The sequence below is a fragment of the Tamandua tetradactyla genome, chromosome 9 (assembly GCF_023851605.1).
Source record: "Tamandua tetradactyla isolate mTamTet1 chromosome 9, mTamTet1.pri, whole genome shotgun sequence".
Classification (NCBI taxonomy): domain Eukaryota; kingdom Metazoa; phylum Chordata; class Mammalia; order Pilosa; family Myrmecophagidae; genus Tamandua; species Tamandua tetradactyla.
Genome location: NC_135335.1, coordinates 86,643,298 through 86,666,084, shown reverse-complemented (window position 1 = coordinate 86,666,084; position 22,787 = coordinate 86,643,298). Strand labels below are relative to the sequence as shown.

At 34.4% G+C, this 22,787-nt stretch overlaps 1 protein-coding gene and 1 pseudogene across 9 annotated transcripts in view; both read right to left on the bottom strand.

Moving 5' to 3' along the window:
* NIPBL (NIPBL cohesin loading factor) overlaps positions 1-22,787 on the bottom strand; it is a 230,179-nt gene that overhangs the window by 179,382 nt on the left and 28,010 nt on the right. Inside the window, exon 2 of one of the 8 annotated variants that reach the window (XM_077116992.1) lies at positions 14,579-14,763. The exons of 6 other annotated variants lie outside the window; for them this stretch is intronic. The gene's annotated coding sequence lies outside the window, so the exon portion shown is untranslated. Of the gene's footprint in view, positions 1-14,578; positions 15,153-22,787 lie in introns of those variants that run through there. One more of the 8 variants, XM_077116991.1, reaches the window with a different exon arrangement.
* LOC143647237 (shugoshin 1-like) overlaps positions 1-22,787 on the bottom strand; it is a 59,879-nt pseudogene that overhangs the window by 26,696 nt on the left and 10,396 nt on the right. The window lies entirely within an intron of this gene.

The following is a 22,787-nucleotide window of genomic DNA, read 5'->3' as shown; positions in this document are numbered from 1 at the left end:
TATAAGTAAAGAGTTAGATCTTTAGGGAGTTTGATACAAATGCCTAAGAATTTCTGGTGTGTCCAGTTAGGACTACTTCCAAAAAAACATGAAGGAAGCTCTGCAGATCCTGGGGTGTGTCATCATATAGTTCTATGAACTACGATTGTGTTAGTTAGATTCAGTTGTCAACTTGGCCAGGTGAAGGCACCTAGTTCTGTTGCTATGGACATGAGCCACTGGTACATGAACCTCATTTGTTGCTAATTACATTTGCAGTTGGTTAGGAGGCATGCCTACTGCAATGAGTGACATTTGACTTAATTGGCTGGTGTTTAAATGAGAGAATCCAACATAGCACAGCCTAAGCAGCTTGGCATTCCTCATCTCAGCACTCACAGCTCAGCCCAGGCCTTTGGAGATATAGAAAGAAGTCACCCCGGGGAAAGTTGTTGGAACCCAGGGGCCTGGAGAGAAGACCAGCAGAGACCATCCTGTGCCTTCCCACGTAAGAAAGAACCTCAGTGGAAAGTTAGCTGCCTTTCCTCTGAAGAACTAACAAAATAAATCCCCTTTTATTAAAAGCCAATCCATCTCTGGTGTGTTGCATTCCAGCAGCTAGCAAACTAGAACAACAATCTATATCATTTTTACATATCAAAACAAAGGTCACTTTTAAATGAGAGTGATGAAATGTGAGTGGATTTTTTTTAAAAACCTTTTTTTGACAATCCTAAATGAAAGTTATAGAACTTTACTGATTTAATAAACTGTGTCAAGAATGTAAAATTTTATATATTCTTAACATTAAAATGTATTTCTCTTCATCTCATTCTACAGTCATTCTATAACTAACCTACTTTGTTGTTTCTCATTAAGGTATTGTTATAACATAAAACTCTCATCGAGAATTACCAGGGTATCAAAGACTGTTGCATGTGTACTGACTTCAGAATTTAATCTAATAACTGCCTAATTCTATAAAAAGAAATATGGAGGAGGGGTTGGCACAGGGATCAAGTTAATTGAGTGATTTGGTTAACTCACTTTTTCTATAACAGATTTAGAACATCCTAAAATTAAATATTAAAAATGATGCTTTCTATGGAGTTACACAGAGAAGGTAGGGTTTAATAAACAAGTATGATTGCTGAATCATTACACTGATAGTTCTTTTAGTCTCCAGGATCTTAGAGCAGCCAAAAGTAAAAACCTAAAATTGTGAAATTGTAACCCATATCAATACCAAACTCTGAAATCTGTTCTATAACTAATTGTCACAATGTGTTTTGATATTTATTGTATATATGTATATATGCTATTTCTCTCTCTCTCTCAGAGAGAGGGAGTCTCCAGTGTTTTGGAGCAGCAAGAAGGAAAACACTAGCCTTCAGTGGTTTGGAGCAGCTAGAAGGAAAAATCTGAAATAGTGGAATGGTAACCTGTAAGAAACACTGAAATCTGTTCTGTAACTACTTGTTGAAGTGTACACTTTGAAAATCATTGCTTTTTTCCTTTCTTTTCTTTGTATATATGTTATACTTAACAATACAAAAGTTTAAGATGACTTCTGTTGTCCAATGATTTGATATGTATCAGAAATCAATTTAGAGGTGTACCTCATAAATATAAATGTAACCAAAATTCATAAAGCCTTGATTAATCCAAGTTGGCATTTCAAATGTGTTTTAACAGAAACTATAATGTAAACTGTTTTGGACACTTCTTCAGTTATACATTAGAATTTATACCTCTGAGACAAGTCTAATAAACTAAATGCCCAAGAATAAAGGAATGATTATACAGGGTTATATTCAATGGGTCGATAGACACTCTGAAAAGCACTATATAGTGCTATTTTCAATGTAAATAATGTCAATTTCAAGAAAAACAAAAATCCCAGGAGGAATATTTCCTTTTAATAATCTCAAAAAGATTGAGGTTAAAATAAATATTTAAAACTACTATCTTTAAAATTTAAATGATGACATACTTTGTGTTCTTTTCTTCTAACTTGGTCCCAGAAGAATGGCTCTCACAAAGAAGGATGGTGAGCAAGGCTGTTCTTCTGACCAGGAAGTACACCATCAACATTGACAAGTACAGTCAAAGGGTACCCTTTAAGAAGTATGCCTCGTGGGCACTCTTCAGGTTCTGATTTCAGGATCAAAGAGATCCTGAAATTTGCCATGAAGGAGATGAGAATGCCACTTGTGTACACTGAAACCAGGGTCAACAAAGTTGTCTGGGTCAAAGGAATAAGAAATGTTCCATAAGGTGTCCACATACAATTGTCCAGAAAATGTAAACAGGATGAAGTTTCACAAAACAAACTCAATACACTGGTTACTTACTGAACTGGAATTTGATCCAGGAATGGAAGGGTGGTTCAACATAAGAAAATAAATCAATGTAATAACAACATATTAATAGAATGAAGGAAACTACATGATCAGCTCAACTGATGCACAAAAAGCCTTTGACAAATCCATTTGCCAAATATGACAAATCCAACACCCTTGTATGATGGAAACAACAAAAGAGAACTTCCTCAACCAGATAAAAGGTTGTCATGGTCAGGTTCATGTGTCAACTTGGCCAGGTGGTGGTGCCAGTTTGTCTGGTTGGGCAAGTGCTGGGCTGTCTGTTGCTATGAGGACATTTCATGGACTTAAATCATGATTATGTTGGCTGCATCCACAGCTGACTGCGTGTGTAAGCAGCCAAGGGGCGTTTCTTCTGCAGTGAGTGAAGCTTAATCTAATCACTGGGAGGCTTTAAGGAGGATTCAGAAGAGACAGTTTCTCTTTCTGCTTCAGTTAGTGAGCCTCTCCTGTGGAGTCTGCCCAGACCCTACACTGGAATCTTCAGCTTCACTGCCTGCCCTACGGATTTTGGACTCTTTCATTCCTATGGTTGTCCAACCAGCCTCACCTGAGAGTTCACTGAGGAACCTCATCAGAGTTATCAGCTTGCGGCCTGCCCTACAGAACTTGGACGCTGTGTTCCCATGGCTATGTGAGACACTTTTATAAATTTTATATTTATGGATATTTCCTGTTGATTCTGTTTCTCTGGAGAACCCTAGCTAATACAAAGGCCATATATGAAAAACCAACAGCTAGTATTACATTCAACAGTGAAGGGCTAAACGCTTTTCTCCTAAGACCAGGAACAAAACAAGAATGTCCACTTTTGTTACTTCTATTCAACATACTACTGGAAGTTCTAGTCACAGCAATTAAGCAAGACAAAGAAATAAAAGACATTTAAATTAGAAAGGAAGAAGTGAAAGTATTTCTATTTCCAGATTACCCTAAAGAATACACACACACACACACACACACACAAATTATAGAATTAATGAATTCAGCAAAGTTGCAGGAGCAAAATAAAAAATTACATAAAAATTAGTTATATTTCTATATAATTATCAATAAACAGTCCAAAAAGTAAATTAAGAAAACAATTCCATTTATAATGGCATCAAAAAGAATGAAATACTTATGAATAAATTTAATCATGGAGGCACAAGACTTGTACACTGAAAATAATAAAGCATTATCGAAAGAAAAACAATAAAAACATTGCTGAACGCAAATAAAGAAAATTAAATAAATGGTATGTTATGTAGTGTTTACTGACAGAAAGAATATTATTAAAATGACTGTATTACAGATTAAATGCAATCCCTGTCAAAAACCCAGCTGCCTTTTTTTAAGAAATGGAAAAACCCATCCCAAAATTCATATGAAGCTTCAAGGGACCCACAATCTCAAAAAAAACTGGTGAAAAGGAAGAACAAATTTGGAGGACTCACACTTGCTGGTTTCAAAACTATGACTACTGTATAGATCAAAACAGTATGGCACTGGCATAAGGATGGACGAACAGACCTTTGAAATGAATTTAGGGGTTCAGGAAAAAAACCTTACATCTTTGATTAAATGATTTTTGCAAAGGGTGTCAAGACCATCCAGTGGGGAAAGAACAGTCTTTTCAACAAATGGAGCTGGGACAATGGGATACCTGCATGCAAAATAGTAAAGGTAAATCCTTACTTAACACCATATGTCAAAATTAACTAAAAATGGATGAAAGACCTAAATTTAAACAGTAAATGCATAGAACTCTTAGAAGAAAATACAGGGGAAAATCTTTATGACTTTGGTTTTGGCAGCAGTTCTTAAATATGATGCCAAAAGCAGAGCAACCAAAGAAAAAAACAGATTTGTGCAAAGGACACTATCAAGGGAGTGAAAAGAAACCCACAAAATGAGAAAAAAGTAGTTGCAAATCATATATCTGAAAAGGGTTTAATATCCAATATATCCAAAGAACTACAACTCAACAATAAAGATAAACAACCCAATTAAAAAATGGGCAAAGGACTTGAACAGGTATTTCTCCAAAGATATACAAACGGCCATTAGCACATTGAGAAGATGCTCAAAATAATTAATCATTAGGGAAATACAAATCAAAACCACAATGAGATGCCAATTTGCACTCACTAAGATGACTATTGTTAAAAACAAACAAAAAAAGAAAATAACAAGTGTTGGTAAGCATGTGGAAGTACTGGAACCCTTGTGCATTGCTGTTGAGAATGTAAAATGGTACAGCTGCTATGGAAAACAGTGAAGCAGTTCTTAAAAAATTATACCCTATGACCCAGCACTTCCACATCTAGATACATACTCCAAAAGAGGGACTCAGACACTTCTACCCCAATGTTCATAGCATCATTATTAACAATAGCCAAAAGGTAGAAACAACCCAAGTTTCCACCAACAGATAAATGGATAACAAAATGCAAAATACATTAAAATGAAATATTATTCAGCCACAAAAAATAATGAAGTTTTCACGTTACAACACGGATGAAACTTGCAACATGGATGAAACTTGCAAACATTACACAAAGTGAAATAAGCCAAACACAAGAAGACAAATATTATATGATTCCACTTACATGAGGTATCTATAATAGGCAAATTCAGTGACAGAAGGTAGATTTTAAACCAACCTATCACTGGGGTGAATGGGGGGTGTGTTGGGGGGCAGGGAGAAATAAGGAATTGTTACCTAATAGGTACAGTATTACTTTTGGGGTGACAAAAAATTTTTTGAAACACAGTGGGGATGGATGCACATCATCAATGCAATTAATACCACTGAACTGTACATTTAACAATGGTTAAAATGGCAACTTTTATGTTACATATATTTACCACAAAAAAAATAAACAGCAAAGCAAAAATCTCAAAAATCCACAAGTTCTCCAAATGATATACTCCATGATTCCTCATATTCAGTTTACATTCAATATATAGTTTTGAAAATAATAAATAAAAGTGGGTTGTAGGAGAAAAAGTCAATACAAAAGTAGAAGTAAGCTATTTCCTTCCACTAAAAGGGATGAAACTTTTGACTCCAGCTTAACAAGCAGAATATGGCAACAATGGCCATTATCTATCTCTATACTCAGCTACAGGTATTTCTTGAGATGAAATACACATACAGAGAAACTGACTGCTCACCAAATATCCATGTGTTCCCCACATTTCTCTGCTCTTAACAATAGTGCAGAGCCATGTAACTAGTCTGGTTAAGCTATAAGTGGATATGACCTATTTGTCATTTCCAGGCTGAAACGTTTAAGAAGCAATGAAAGCCTCCAGCTCTTTATTCTCCTGTGATGGCAACAGGGAGGTTTAATGTTTCAGATAGTGCAGCTACACCTTGTCTGAACTTCTGCTATTTCTTGAACTACTATATGGGGCAGATTGCTTCCCTGATGAACGGTACTGAACAAGTAATTGAGCAAGTACAAACCTTGGTTGTGTTAAGCCACTGAGATTTTAGGGTTAACCTGGCCTATCTTGAATAATACAGGGTTTATTGATAGCAGATCATACTGCTTTGTCTTAGCTATTTCACATAATCAATGGAAAAAAAGCACAGATGTATAATAATACAATCTTATTCAATCTCTAACATGTAATCATGCTAAAAAATATAAAGAAAACTAGACACTTTTGTAAAAATACATTTCCATATAATGAAGAAACCCTTATACTATTAACTCCTGTAATTGACAACACCTAAAAAATCAGAAAAATATTGATTCCCTCATGCTGAAATACACACAAAAGAAGATAGTCATGGATCATAGGCTACAAAGTGGCTTAAATTTTATTGATGCCTTTACAAGGCAATGTTCAAATCCAACACTACTGAATTAATTAAAGACTAATTGCTAGTTACCATTCAGTTCTGATACAATGTTGTTCAAGGGGGGGGCTTATCAACAAGAGTCAAATCATAATCACAAGAAAATCCTTTTGATGGAAGGCTGACATAGTATGACATTTATATAGTATCAAACACAAAACTGGAATTTGATTAAAAGTCTATGTAAATAGAACTCTGGATCAACCAGATAATTTATTGAGTAATTTCTTTAGTATTAGCCATAAGGCACATTTTATACCCAAGAGAAAGGATAAGATCAGAAGGGGAGAACTGTTCTAGAAAGTAATCAATCTATCTGGTATTGAAGCAATGCTCAACTATATTACAATTAAATGCTGAAGAAGAGATGACAAAAATGTACTCAGCAATTATCTAGTGGTCAAAGAAAAAACATAAGCAAAAATGACAAAAGATAGACTTCATCAAAATATCCTCTTCCAAAGATGTTAAAAGAATACAAAGACAAGTCATAGACTTAGAGAAAATATTTGCAAAACACATATTTGATAAAGGACCGGTGTCCAAAATGGATAAAGAACTTGTAACTCAATAAGAAAACAACCCAATTAAAAAGCAGGCAAAAGATGTAAACAGATATCTCAGCAAAGATGATATACAGATGGAAAAGAACATATGAAAAGATGTTCAACATCATTTATCATTAGGGAACTTCAAATTAAAGTAATAACAAGATACCACTCCATAACTATTAGTATAGTTAAAATAAAAAACATAATAGCATCAAATGCTGACGAGGACATGGAACAACAGGAACTCTCATTTATTGCTGGCAGTAATGCAAAATGATACAACCACTATACTGGGTTGAATGATGATTCCCCAAAAGATATGTCCACATTCTAATCCCTGGAACCTATGAATGTGACCTTCTTTGAAAAAAGTATCTTCACAGATGTAATTTAGTTAAGGATCTTCAGTTGAGGTCATCCTAGATTATCTACATGGGCCCTAAATCTAATGAGAAGTGTCTTTGTAAAAGACAGAAGAAAAGACAGTTGGAAAGGAGGTCTTATGAAGATGGCAGAGATTGGTCCTATGCATCCACAAACTAGGGAAAGCCCGGAGTGAACAGAAGCTAGAAGAAAGGAAGGATTCTCCTAGAGCCTTCAGAAGTAGAAGTGTCCTGTCAACGTCTTGATTTCAGACTTCTGACTTCCAGAACTGTGAGGGAATCAATTTCTCGTTGTTGCTTTTTTTTTTTTTTAAGCCACCATTATTTGTTATGCCCTACGAAACTAAAACAACCATTTTGGAAAACAGTTTGGCAGTTTCCTATAAAGTTTAAACATTTACCATACAACCCAGCAATCCCACTCTTAGTTATTTACCCTAAAGAAATAAAGACATATGCCACGTTCAAATCTGAACGTGAATGTTTATAGTAGTTTTACTCATAATTGCTAAAAACTAGAAACACTCAAATGCTCATAAACTGTGAAATGGATAAATTATGGTTCTTTCTTACAACAGAGTACTATTAAGTAATAAAAAGAACACACTACTAATACATGAATGAAACTCAAAAGCATTATGCTAAATAAAAGAAGATATACTCAGGCAGTTGTTAATTTCGAAGACTCTCAGTTGCTGGGAAGCTAAACTATGGAGAGAATTTACTCCACAAGACAATGAACTTATTTTACTGACCAGTAAGGCCTAAGAGAAGTCTGTAAAGCCCTTCTTATTAAGAGGTGTATTGCTTCTTCCTCCTCTCTCTCTTAGTTTGGTTTCCACAGCATTCTCATTCCTGACCAGTTCATTTTCTAACTATTTATCAGTGTTCTTCTTGACCTCTTCCTCCTAAACACAAGTGAAATGAGGTGTTCACTCATGTCTACTCCTGGTCTGAAGCTCATCTCTCTAGACATCAGTAATTCTCAAAGGGAAATATAGAAACTCTGAAGGGGTTTGGGACACTACATTTTATTGTTTGTAGATACTTTGAAAAAACATAACGTCAAATTTGTTTTATTCCTGCATCTCTTACATATAAACACTTTTTTGTGTGCTGAACCACTTGGGTTAGCTACATTATGACACATTACCCTAAGTGCTTCTCCTAAGAACAAGGACATTCTCCTATACAACGATAAATTATCACACTCAAATCTAACGTTGATAAATTATCTAACATAAAGGCCATACGCCCATACTCATATTTTCATACCTGTCCCAATAATGTCTTCTAAAGCTGTTTTTCCCCCTATCCAGGACCAAAGATTACATTATATTTGCTTATCATTTCTCTTTTAATCCCCTTTAATCTATAACAGTTCTCTAACCTATGTTTTTAATCTTTCATGACAATGACATTTGAAGAGCCAACGCCAATTATTTTGCAGACTTCTCTTCAATTTGGATTGCTCTCATTTTTTTCCCCTCATGATTACATTAAAATTAAGGAGATGTTTTTGTACTTTAAAAATTACAGAAAGTAAATCATAACAAATCTGTTAGCTAGTGGAGACACCAAAGAAAGCACTGAAGAATGAACAGATTTTTAAAGTTCACAAACTCCATGATACATAGTTTCCTGGGTAAATATTAGCCACTCTTACTTTGAATCTGCATGCTGATGGCTCTCAACCCTGACCTCTCTGTGAGCCTGAGACTTATATAAACAAATGATGCTGGACATCTTTAACTGGCTGTCCCACAGACAATTCAAACTTAGGATGCTCCAAAATTAATCTCAGCACTAAATTTACTGCTACTCTCCTCATATTCCTTTTCTAACTTAAGTATCAGCACTTAATCCATTCCCTAAAGCCTAAACAAGATGTCTCCCTCTTCCTTACCCCACATCAAATAAGGCACCAAAAAGACCTACCAATTTTACCTCTATTTCTTAAATTAGTTCTCTTCTATTCTATTATTCTGCCTTTGATCTAGGATCACAGGATTCCTTATCTGGACTCCTGAGATATAGCCTGTTTCCAGTCTTACCATCTTTAGACATTCTCTCATCATTGTACAAACTAATTCATTCAAAACATAAATTTGATTAAATGACTCACCTCAAAATTTTCCCCTTTAACTACAGAATAAAGTTCAAACTCATATTAGCATCACCTACAGGGTTTACAAAGTTGACTGCCTATCCACACTTGATGCTTTCTTCAATATACTGTGTCCCTAACTTCAGTCAATGGCTATCACCTTTCTAATTTTTGCTAATTTTCCTCTAGGAAAGAAAGACATTTCAAGAGGGTAGAAAAACAGTGACATCTGAAGTTCATTGACTTTTTCCTATGTAAATTTCATACACACAAAAAATCGTTTCATCAGGGAATATTTCTAAGCATCTACAGTCTATGTTTGGCATTGTATTATATACTGGGAGAGACACAAGAAAAATTAGACATGTACCCTACTCTAGAAAGAGTTTCCAATGTAGAATGTAGATAAAATGAGCACACACACAATTTGAATACAAGGAAGGCAAGTAAAAGGGTCAAAAACAAGATCCAAGTATGTTCAGAGGGAGAAATTGTTTCTGAGTGGGAAAAGCGGGAAGGAAATCATAGATGTTTTCTTAAAGGAGGAGGCAGTGGGCAGTCTTAAAGAAAAGGAAAGGTTTGGACCCGAGGGTGTAGGAAATAATCATGGTTATCTCCAATTTGCTTTCTCTAAAGCAACTATTCTAAACAAGGGATATGACACCATCCTTTATTAATAATGGCTCATTAAAACTGATTCTCGGGCGGGCCACAGTGGCTCAGCATGCAAGAACGCCTGCCTGCCATGCCAGAGGACCCGGGTTTGATTCCTGGTGCCTGCCCATGTAAAAAAAAAAAAAAAAAAAAGATTCTCAAAGAGACAAGGGTAATAAGTGAAAGGCCATATCAGAATCTGATGGGTATTCTTTGGAAAAGATGCTCAAGGTGCTGTATCTTCCCTGCTATTTCCTCCAAATAGGAAACTCTGTTCTTAAGAGGAGTAACTCATTGAGTAATTTCTTATAAGTTTCTACAGATTCCTATAGTCTTCATACAATGCTTGTCTAGACACAGATCAAACAGCAAAATCTTATTTCCTTAGTTCAGCTGAGAATTTCTCAAAAGGAAAATGAAAGACATCAAAAGAATAAAATACACAAAGAACTTAAAGATATTAGAAGAAGAGCACATGCTCACTTATTATAGAATTTCTATCATAAAACACAACTCACCATACAGATAAACATGTTCCCTTCTCTCAGGCCTGTATAAATAATTATATCTATTTTAAATCTTGGTTATAACCTGTCTTGCTATTTTTAACATTCTCCCTTCCTGGAAGAATTGTTCAGTGTGCGAGTTTATACAATTATTTGGGGACAGACCATCAGCACTGAGACAGTGGTATCAGCTCCTATTATTTCTCTTCTTCCCTTCTCTCCACTACCAAAAATAAATAAATAAGAAAAAGGCCTATTTCTTTACAGAGTGAAGAGGTAAAAACTGGTAAAACAGCATATTTATTGGGGTATACTGTCTACAACTGTAAATACATAATACACAATCGTTTTTGCAAGAGCATTTAAGATAAAAATACTAATCCTGACTATCATATGCTCTCAAGGCATTGTTTAGCAGTAAATGGAATGGTCTGAAGCTGACAGCAAGACCAGTCTTATAGATTACTGTAATGATCCAGGTATAGAGAAATAAGGAGATGAACTATCACAGAAGCAATAAGAACGGCAAAAGAATATGGGAAATGTGTATACAGATTGGACCCAATAACTGTAATGAAGATACAAGAAGGGAAAAACAATTTCAATCTTGGAAAGCCCTGGTTCTACTTTTAAAAATGTATTTGTTTAAACAAAATAAGCAGCTACCTTCCAGGCTTATTTACACCTACACACATACGCACGCACACATTTTTTATGCAAAAATGTTATCATACTAGTCATGCTATTCTGTAACTTCCTTTTTTCTTTAATATAATTTGTTAACATTTTATCCAGTATATAAAAACCTACTTCCTTTTTAAAAAAATAGATGTATAGTATGTACCATAAACCATTTAACCATTTCCTTATTTATGTCCACATAGTGGTCTAGCTGCATGCATGCACCCCAGTGGAGGAAGATACATTGTAAGACCTTTTTTTTTTTACATGGGCAGGCACTGGGAATCGAATCCAGGTCCTCTGGCATGGCAAGCATTCTTGCCTGCTGAGCCACCATGGCCCGCCCCATTGTAAGACCTTTTGATGAGGCTACTTCAGTTAAAAGTGGCCATGGAAGCAAGAAGCTGAAATCAACAAAATACCAGAAAAGAAGGGGAAGACCAGCAGATGCCATATGGCAGAGGGGCCAAGGATCACCAGCAGCTGGTCTCCTTGGTGTGGCCATTTCTTGACCTCAAAATCGTAAACTAAACAATTAAAGCCAAAAAAATTTCACGGTATTTGCTTTAAGCAGCCTAGGAAACTAATACACTATACATATATATATATGTATATGTATATATTGGATTTTCTTTTGGTTTATTGGTTGGCTTTTTATATTTTGGGGTTTTTTTTTTGTTATTCCAAGAGTACTGCAAATGAACATCACACCACATGAATTTTTATAACCCTCCAAAAATTGTATAGTTTAGACCAGAATTGGGATTAACGAGAAATGAACATGTGCACTTAAAATTTTGATTGGAACAGAAGTATAAAGTTGCTCTCCAAAAATATTATAGTAAGTCTTACTCTTGAATGCATTCTCCATTGCTAAACTATTGACTGTTGGAATGAAGAAAGAAAACCCATGTCCCTTCCATTTGTTTTCCTAACATACTGTACATTAAGCCTTTTCATTCATGTCCAATACAAAGCTTCGACTTAAACACTATAGCAAGTCATTAATTTATTTTAAAAACATCTAACTGATATTCTTCTAGGGACTAGATCAATGAATTCTCAATAGAATTAAATTCTCAATAGAAGGTGGCACTTTCTCATTAACCCAAAGAACCAAGTAATGGCATTTTTAGTACTCATAATGCCTGGGTTTGCAACTGAAAGTTGTGAGGGGTACACTAATACACAGGACAGTCCCACACAACACAATGAAGAACTAACCTGCCCAAAGTGGCAACAGCATTCTCCTGAATGCTGGGTAGGAAATAATGAACTAGGCAATTAGGGTATGCTATTCGGTTTCAGTTGTAAGAAGTCTGGAAAGACAGCTAACAAGGTTTAAGTGAAGACACTAACAATTTCAGGACAGGATATACATAAAATAATAGCTCTGTGAAGTACCTGTAATATAAGTTTCTATTCCTTTACCTTATCCTTAGACTTCCCTCCAGTGGTTTCAAGTTTCTGAAGGACTACATCTGACCAATTACTTCAGAAATTTATTGCTTAAACATCTTATAATCTGTACCTACTGGTACAGATAATTTCTCTTTTTTGCTTTCCAAGATGTAATGCCCATGTTGGCAATGGCTACACTGTTTTGAATGCAACCTTGGCCACTGAAGAGAGGCAGCAACTGAAAAAAAAATAAGTTTTTTTTTTTAAGATGCCCAAACTTCTCCAATCATTTCTGAAGTAATACCTTCAATAGCCTTCCACTTCTTTAAACTATAACTTCCTTGTGGTCCCAACTCAATAATTCCTGTATAAAATCTGGACAATTATTGCACCACAGATAAGGTCCACTTAAAATTTTTTGAATAAATGGTGGCTTTAAATCTAGGAAAGTCAAAAACAAATCTCAGTGAAGACTGGTTTCTGATTTAAGAAGATTCTATAATAAACGAGGCTGAAGAGGACTGCAAACATAAATCAAATAAATAAAACCTAAACATGCAATAATAAATAAAATATGGTTCACTTGATAGTCAGAAGTGTTATATGTTCACCCACCTTTAATAAAAAAACAAATATTGTAGGAGAAGTATGACTACAACTAAAATGCATTTGCTCAGAAAAGACCAGAAGAAAACGCCAAAGCAATCAGTAGCTACATTAGGGTGACAAGATTACAGGCATTTTCTCCACAGTCCAAAATATTTGTAAAGAGCATAGATTACCTTTACAATAAAAAAGCAAAAAGACAGACTTCTTAAACATGCCTCTAAAGAACAGTCTGGAGGGTAGCAGCTAAACCACACCAATATTTCTGACAATTCATACAAAAATCATCAATATTTCAATAGAATGATGAGCAAAGTATAATTCACACAAAAATGCAAATGGTAAATGCATAGTTGAGAAAAACAGAAAAATCTAAAGCAACTTTGGTAAGACATTTTACATACTGTTAACAAGGTACCTTCCTCCCACTGCACACAAAAAAGTTTAAAGCTAATATCCAACAATGACAAGGCACACCAAAACCAATATATTCACTCATTTCTGGAAGCATCATGTGACCTTCTGAAAGGCAATATGGCTACCACGAGGAAAGAATCATAAATATTTATCATAATAAGAATAAAATACAAAAATCTTATACATAAAAAACCTTATACATATTCTAACTGCCACTACATAAAATGTTTACATGCTGAAAGACAACCTTTTGAAATAATAATGATTATTACTTGGGGGTAAAGAAAAAGAATACAGTATTTTAGTGTTTGCTTAAAAATTCTTTAATCTTGTAAACTGATGTCAATTAAATAAAAAAAAAATAAGTACGTAAAAATTTACATAACAGGGTAAACTCAGTGGCTCAGTGGCAGAGTTCCTGCCTGCCATAGTGGAGACCCGGGTTCGATTCCTGGCCCATGAACTTCCCCCCAAAAACAAGCAAACAAACAAAAACCAAACAAAAAAATATTCAACAGACAGTGCTGCAATAACAGGATACTCACATAGAAAAAGAATGAAATGTGACCCCCATCATACAAAAAAAAAAAGTTTACATAGCCATTTAAAGTTTTAAATTTATTTCATCTTAAAGCTTTAACTTTCCCTTGGAGTCTTAGAGAAACCTATAACTAAACATAGTCAAAATTTCAGAAAGCTACCCAATTTTATTTTTCTTCTCTCTGCCTATCTGAATTTTCCGTAAACAACACGAACTACTATTCTCTTGCAGGGGTGCTGTGAGCGTTAAACGAAAATATGTATATATACACTCACCTAACAAAAAAGATGAAGAGCAGAACAGGTCTTTTTGAATAAAGGTATCACAATCGTCTATCAAGGCAATTTTAGAATACAAGAGCAATTGTAGAATATAACCTTGCTCTTCCAAGGAGCATCACAGTGGACTTTCAAATCCCACTCTCTAGATCTACTAAACCCAATCTGCATTTAACAAGACGCCCAGTGAGCAACACAGAGCAATGCTTCTCAAACTTGGCTACATACGTGACTCACCTGCTAAATTTTAAACAAATACTTATGCCTGGGGTCCATTCCTCGAAACTCTAATTGTCAGGAGAAAGGCTGACGAACAGGAGTCTTAAAATCTTCAGGTGATTCTAATATGGAGAGTGCTTCAGAGAGCAGACACCTAAAGCAGCTCTCTAAAATAGTGGAATCCACATCTTAGCAATTACCACCTGTGCAGAGAAACACACCACAGAGTTTTTGGTATTACTCTGATATACAGAGCCAAACCTGAATCATACTAAAACTTATTCGGGGGGACTAGGGAAGAAGAAAACCATACTCTTTCTGGATCTAGATAGCACTCAAAATACTACCAGTCTCCTAAGGGACTTACGGCTAAAGTTCTAGAATATATTTCAAGTCTAGTGCCCTCAATTTGGTGCTTTTTTCTCTAACAGTCAGATTTAGAGCTCACAAGTTTTAAATTATATTTTCTCCTGACGACCTTGTGAAAAAGATAACTAAACTTTGACAAAAGATCAACAATCTTTAATTACTACCAAAAGTAAAATAAAACCTGTTACATTAACAGAAATAATTTGTTTAAAGTCATTGTGACAGTAGTCTAGTAGAAAAAATATTTATCATTCTTAATGAAAAGACTAATAAAAGCAAGATGAATTATCTAGCCAGCAACCCAGATTATATTTAAGGTAAACAATATTCTTTTTAAAATTAGTCTTAAAACAAAGTCTCAAAATATCATAATATTATTAGAGTCACTGTCACTGTTTAAAATTGTTTGGGAAGGTCTAAAAATACAGAATTTACTTAAATAGTTTATGTGATATATTTTATATATTGATTATATATTTTATTTGCAGAGACAGATTAACAGCAGGGTTAATTTTAGAGTCATTCTGTTCTATATCATAATATCTTGATAGAGTTGTGTTTTGGCTTTTGAGGCTTGAGACTATGTTTAGCATATGATAAAGCATGTCTGTTTTTCCCTCTCCATTTAATCAAGGTCTTCAGAGTTTTCTTATTTATATTTTAGATAAATTTCAGGAACATTATTTCAAGTATCCTCAACATCTCTCTGAAATTTTGACTGAAAATATATTAACTTCCAGATAAAGATATTACAAGAAAGGAAAACTACAAACCAATCTCTCTCATGAACTTTTCTTTTCTCAGAAAAGTCCCCAATAAACTATTAGCAAATCGAACTCAACAATGTATAAAACTAACTGTATACCATGACTAAGTGGGTCTTATTCCAGGTACGGAAGGCTGCTTCAACATTTGAAGATTGACTAATGTAATCTACTACATCAACAGGCTAAAAAGTTTATATGATCTGATCATATCAACACATGCAGAAAATGCGTTTGACAAAATCCAACATGCTTTCATGATTAAAGCTGTCAGCAAATTAGGAATATAGGGAAATGTCCTCAACTTCATAAAGAAAATCTATTAAAAAACCTGCAGCTAACATCAAACTTAATGGTTTTCTCATCATTTCTCACTAGATGCTTTCTACCTAAGACGGGGAACAAGACAAAGACATTCCTTCTTGCCACTCCTATTATACACTGTACTGGGAAGTCCTAGCTAATAAGGACTGCAACAAGGCAAGAAAAGGAAATAAAATGTATACAGAACAGGAAGGAGGAAATTAAATTATCTTTGTAATAAAATTGTCCATGTGGAAAATCCCAAAGAATTAACAACAAGAAAAATCTCCCAAACTAGTAAGTAATTATAGCAAGATCGCAGGATACAAGATTAATATACAAAAGTCAATACCTTTCCTATATACCAGCAATGAACTACTGGATTTTGAAATTAAAATACAAAATCAATTTATATTAACACTAAAAAAAACAAACAGGTAAAAATCTAACAAAATATGTACATAGATCTCTAGGAGGAAAACTAAAAAACTGATAAAAGAAATCAAAGGACACCTAAATAAATGAAGAGCTATTTCATGTTCGTAGATAGGAAGGCTCAATATTATTAAAACATCTGTTCTTACTTGATCTATGGATTCAAGGTAATCTCAATCAAAATCACAGATTCTAAATTTTAGAATTTTGTGATTCTACAGCTTACATGTAAAAAGACCTAGAACAGCCAACAATATTATTAGCTTGAAGACTAACATAATCCAAGCCTTAAAGAGTTATTGTAAAGCTACAATACTCAAGACAAATAGAGCAATGGAACTGAAAAGAGAGTAGAAAACAGACCCACACAAATACAGTCAACTGGTCTTGGACAAAGGAGTAAAGCCAATACAATGAAGAAAAAGGATAACATTTTCAACAAATAGAGCTGAAACAATCAGAAATCAACCTGCAGAAAATGTATCCAGACAAGGATCTTTCATAAAAATTTACAAAAATGGATCATGGATCCAAGTGTAAATTGCAAAAAACTATACAACTTCTAGAAGGTAATACAGGAGAACTTGGGTTTGGTAATGAGTTTCACACAAAATCAGAATCCATGAAAGAAAAAATTGGTAAGTTGAATTCATTAAAATTAAAAATCCCTGGTCTGTAAAAGACATTGATAAAATGAAAAGGGAAGACACAGATTGGGAGAAAATATTTGCAAAAAACACATATCCAATAAAGGACTTGTATCCAAAATATATAAAGAACTCTTAAAATTCAACAATAAAAAAACAAACAACTCAATTAAAAAGCTAAACATAGTTTCGCCATATGCTCCAACAATAGTGCTTCTGGGTATTTACCCAAATGAGTTGAAGATGTATGCCCAGCAAACTTGTACATGAATATTTATTAACAGGTTTTTCATAATTTGCCAGAAATTGGAAGCAACCAAGATGTCTCTCAATAAGTGAATGGACAAACCGGTACATCCATAGAATGGAATGTTATATGGCAATTAAAAAACAAACAAAAAGAACTCTCAAGCCACAAAAAAAATAAATATGAAGGAACCTTAAATGCATCTGCTTAGTGAAAGAAGCCAGTCTGAAAGGGCTATATACAGTATGATTCCAACTATATGAGATTCTTGAAAAGGTGAGATTTATAAACAGTAAAAAGATCAGCGATTTCCATGGGTTCAGGGAGGGTGGGTAGAGAAGGAATGAATAGGTGAAACTCAGGGCATTTTTAGAGCAATGACACTATTCTGTACGATACCATAATAGTGGATACCTAAAATTAAGTACTTCTCAAAACACACAGAACTGTACAACAGAGTGAACCCTAATGTAAACCATGGACTGAAGGCTAATAACTGTATCAATACTGGTTCATCACACTGTAACAAATGTATCACACCAATGCAAGAGCAAGATATTAATAAAGTGTGTGTGTGTGTAGGCAGTCTATGGGAACTCTATACTTTGTGCTCATCTTTTTGTATAAACATAAACCTGCTGTAAAATACTGCATTTTTTTCAATTATAAGCGCAAAATATATCAAACCAATAAATAACCTGGGAAAAGGCATCTTTAAAATATTTTCTCAACCTTTCTCAAAGTTTCAAAGTTTTCCTTATATGTCATGCACATTTCTCATTAAAATTGATCCAGGAAGGAAAAAAAGCACAAGGGAAGTCTCCCTGCTTGCACATGAAAAGTTAAATTAAGAACATATTCCCTATTCAAGTTCATTCTGACCTTGTAAGTAAACTTTAAGCTTTTCTGCTCAATCACTATTAAATCCTAAATATTCAAATAAGAATCCTCCCTGAGTGGAATTTTATTAAACGATCCTCAAACAGCATAAGAGTTCTGTAAAAGAATCAATCCAGAAATGAGAAATCTATAGTAAAAGGTGAAATGATCCCATGAAAACACACTTTATATAGTAATATTTTCTATTAATATGTAAATCGTTCCAATTTATGCCTTATTACATTTTTCTGCTAACTCTTCACAAACTATTTCTATTCTTGACTATTAATTTTTGGGCAATTTACCCTTTATGCATTAAAAGTATGCAAACCACTCAACTTACTCCCTGAACTTATTTTTCTGTTTAATTTTCTCACTTTGTAACACTCAAATCCTCATACTAATCCTACAGGTCACTGTGGTAGATAGCCTCCAAGATGGCCCCCAGTGATGCCATCTTCTTAGTATTCATGACCTTGAATAATCCCCTTGAGTGTGGGCATGCCACTAGAATCTAGTGATGATTCTACGAAGTAGAATATGGCAAAAGGGATAGCATGTCACTTCTGAGATGAGAGACTATAGCTTTTGTCTTGGGTACCCTCTTTCTCACTCTAAGGGAAGTCAGCGGTCTTGTTGTGAGATGCCAGATGGTGAGGCCCATGCGGCAAGGAACTGAGGTATTCAGTCAAAAGCTAGATAGGATCTGAGTGCTGCCAACAGCCAAGTGAGTAAGCTTGGAGTCAATCTTTCCCAACAGAGAGACCTGTAATGTATGCAGCCCACACCAACACCTTTACTGTAGCCTTATGAGACACCCTGAGTAAAAGGATACCCAATTAAATCCACATCCAGACTCCTGGTCCACAGAAAATGCTTAAAACTTTGAGCACGCTGTTACACAGCAATAGGTAATTAATACAGGTTTTAAAAAACAAATCAATATTTTTAAATTCAATATTTATATTCAATAAATTACATAGTTTAATAAAATTTCTTTTGCAGAAACTAACATTTGGCACTATCTTATTTACAAGCACTTTTATTCATATTATCTCAATTAAACCTCATAAATTATCCAAATCAGAAAGTGGTATGTATAAGAGTTGAAATAATTCTGACGCACTCTGACTTTACCCTGTATTTAAGGATTTTAGAAGTTAATCTAATGTGTCCCTTTCTATACTAAATTCTTCAAAATATTCTAAATTCTTCAAAAATTTGTTATTCTAGATATCCAGCTTCTCTATGATCATGTTTCAGTAATTTAGGTTTTCTCCCCCTTTCTTAAAATTTCCCCCCAAAGGAAAAGAATGACAGACAACTTCTTAGAAAAACCTAGCAGCAATCTTGAGATGCTATAATATTTCCTCTAAAATGAATATATCTGAAAGAAAGCAGTCAGATAAATATTTTTTTAATAAACTAAAGGGTAGCCTAAAATCACAAAACAAAGGATAATTTAGAAAGCACAGGATTTAATCAAAGTGCTTCACTAGTCATCTACAACTTTGTTTTTAGTTTCTATGAATTCATTAGGCAAATATTTACTGAGCATCTATCAAACGCCAGATTGCGCAATATACTGAAGTTAACTGAGACAAATAAGATACAATCTACCAACACCCCTTTCCACCCTAACAAGGATCCCCCAGGCAAATGGAAGAAGATAAGTATAATATAATAGATATTATATAAATTTTTTTTAAGTGGGAGGACAGAGAAAGGAATCACAAATCCTGCCTAAAATAGTTAAGCAGGGCATCACAGGAAAGACGGAATTACGTTGGAAATTGAAGAATGAAAAGCAATTTGCCAGACAGAGGGAAAATAACATTTCAAGCAAAGGTAAAAGTGCGTGTAATGCAAATGAGATTAGTGTGGAGTCCCTCCAGGACGTTTACAGCTATGGTTAATCAATCAGCCTCTCAGACTTCACTGTGAACCTCAATCTATTCATTCAAAAAAACCCAAACAAATAAACAAAAAAAACCATGAGCATATGCTATAAACCTGGCATTGTGCTAGGTACCGTACTTGAAATAAAGCAATAAACACGATGTTAAATTCCTAACTTCAAGGAGTTTACAGTCTAACTGAACTTCGGGGGGGGGGGGGAGCACGCATTCATTTTAATTATGCTGACTGAAATCCCTCTACCCTCTTGGGTGAATCACACTCTTTGTAAGCATCAGTTTCTTAATTTTAAAGTGAGAACAATATATCTTCATCTCAAAGGACTGTAATGAGGATTAAATGATAATATAACCAAATTATTCTAATAGCAAGCTCTTGACAAATATAAGCCATCATTGCTACTCCTATTGTTATAATCATCAGTGTTAAGAGTGAGGCAATGAAAGGTGTCAGTGGAAAACCTTTCTCTTTCCTAAATCATAAAGAAGGAACTTCTGGAATCCTTTCTGTTTACCTCCTTCCAGATTCTGTAAACAAAGTATAAGAAGTGATATTGTTATTATCAACTAAGGAATTAAGTACCCCTAGTATGTCATAATGCCAAAAAAAAAAAAAAATAGTACTGAAAACAACTTTGATCCATCAGCAGGCACAGTATCTGATGATAGAATCTAGGACTGATTTATCTGAGCATTATTTCAATCTCTATGTATATGAATATCTAAGAAGTAATTTTTAATAACTCAGGTAGAAAGCCTTATTTAATTCACTTTCAGATAAAATATAAAAGTAAGAATTAAAAATAAGAAACTGATACATGCTGGATGCTCTTGGGGGGGAATGAATAAAAGGGACAGCCTGAAATTCTAAAACTGAAGAAATAATCATAAGGTGATTAAGGCTTAAAATGGAAAAAAGATCACAAAATCAGGAGCCAAACAAGTCTCTGACTCAAGATAAATGGAGCAATCCTTGAGAGGTAGTTCATTATCAGTTATTTTAAATTTAACACCACAGCACCCAAAGTTACAGATGACTTCTTTAAGCTACTAATTTCCTTCTACAAACTTCTACTGCTCAAAAACTCAACAAACCAAACTCAATACAAAGGTATGCACTGCATGTAGGTATTTTTAAATACCTGTAAGGCAATCACTTTACATTTTTTATTTTTACTCTGCTCTCCCAGAACTTCCTTTTACTGAGTCTGTCTATTTGCGTTTCTGGGTCACAATCCTAACTCCATGTATTTTAAGAGCCCACTTGCCAAAGTGAGGACTAAGGAGATTTTTTTAAACTATTACAACTGATATTACAACTTGAAAAGAATGGGGAAATACTTTATTTGATTTCCAAAAACAAAACCTTGAAACTTTTCTAAAGTGAAATCAAAATCCAATTTTAAAATTCTGCTTTAAATCTTATTTAATAATTATTTATAGTTTAAGGATTCAAAATATATCAAGCATAATCAAGAAAGTGAAAGGAACTGCATCTAGAATATATGAGAATGGAAGCTACAACTTATTAATCAGGAACACTTTTTAGGGTACTTTATGCACTTTATCCTATTCAATTCTTATTGATCAATAGGACATAGGCTAGCTTTTAATCTACATTTCTCTAATTGCTAGTGAGGCTGAACATCTATTTACATGTATATTTGCCATTTTAGGTTTAATTCTGACTCTGTTTAAAAAACCTAAGCTTGAACTTGAGGAATAGTATCCTCTGGTTGCTGATTCCTCTTTTGTTCCTTCTCTTCAACGGATATATCTATTTAATCACAACATTGTCTGTATTAACAAAATTCAAGTTATTACTCATCTTGCTTCTTCCCTCTCCTTGCCGTTTTTTTTTTAACTTTTTAAAAAATTGCCAAATATAAAATACATACAAAAAAGCAATAAATTTCCAAATACATTTTAACAAGTAGTTATAGGATAGATTTTAAGTTTGGTACAGGTTATAGTTCCATGATTTTTCATTTTTTCTTCTAGCTGTTCCAAGATACTGGAGACCAACAGAGATATCAATATGATTCAGCAATCATACTCATTTGTTAAATCCTATCTTCTCTGTTATACTCCTCTTCCTGTTTAAATAACATAAATAGATAAAAGCAATAAAGTTCAAAGTATACTGTAACAGTTAAGTTGTACAACAGATTTCAGAGTTTGGTGTGGGTTACAATCCTACAATTTTAGGTTTTTATTCCAGCTGCTCTCAAGTACTGGAGGTTAAAAGAAATATTAGTATAATGATTCAGCAATCATACTCATTTGTTAAACCCGAACTTCTCTGTACCATCCCAGCGTTACCTGTGATCTTTTTCCTACTCTTTAGTGGTATTTGGGCTATGCCCATTTTAACTTTTTCATATTGGAAGGGGCTTTCGATAATACGTGAAGGGGGATGGAACCAGATGAGTTCTGGAAGGGCTGGCCCCTCTAAATTTCAAGACTTATCTGCAGTTTGTAGGTTTTGGAGAGTTACCCTAGTTCATGAAACCTTTGTAGTCTTATATAATGCCCTAGGTATTCTTTAGGATCGGCCCAGAGAGAGAAAGGCCACATCTGAGCAACAAAAGAGGTCTTGCCCATAGGTAGGCTAAGCTTCTCTGCTACATACATAAGTTTCACAAGAGCAAGCCTCAAGGCCAAGGG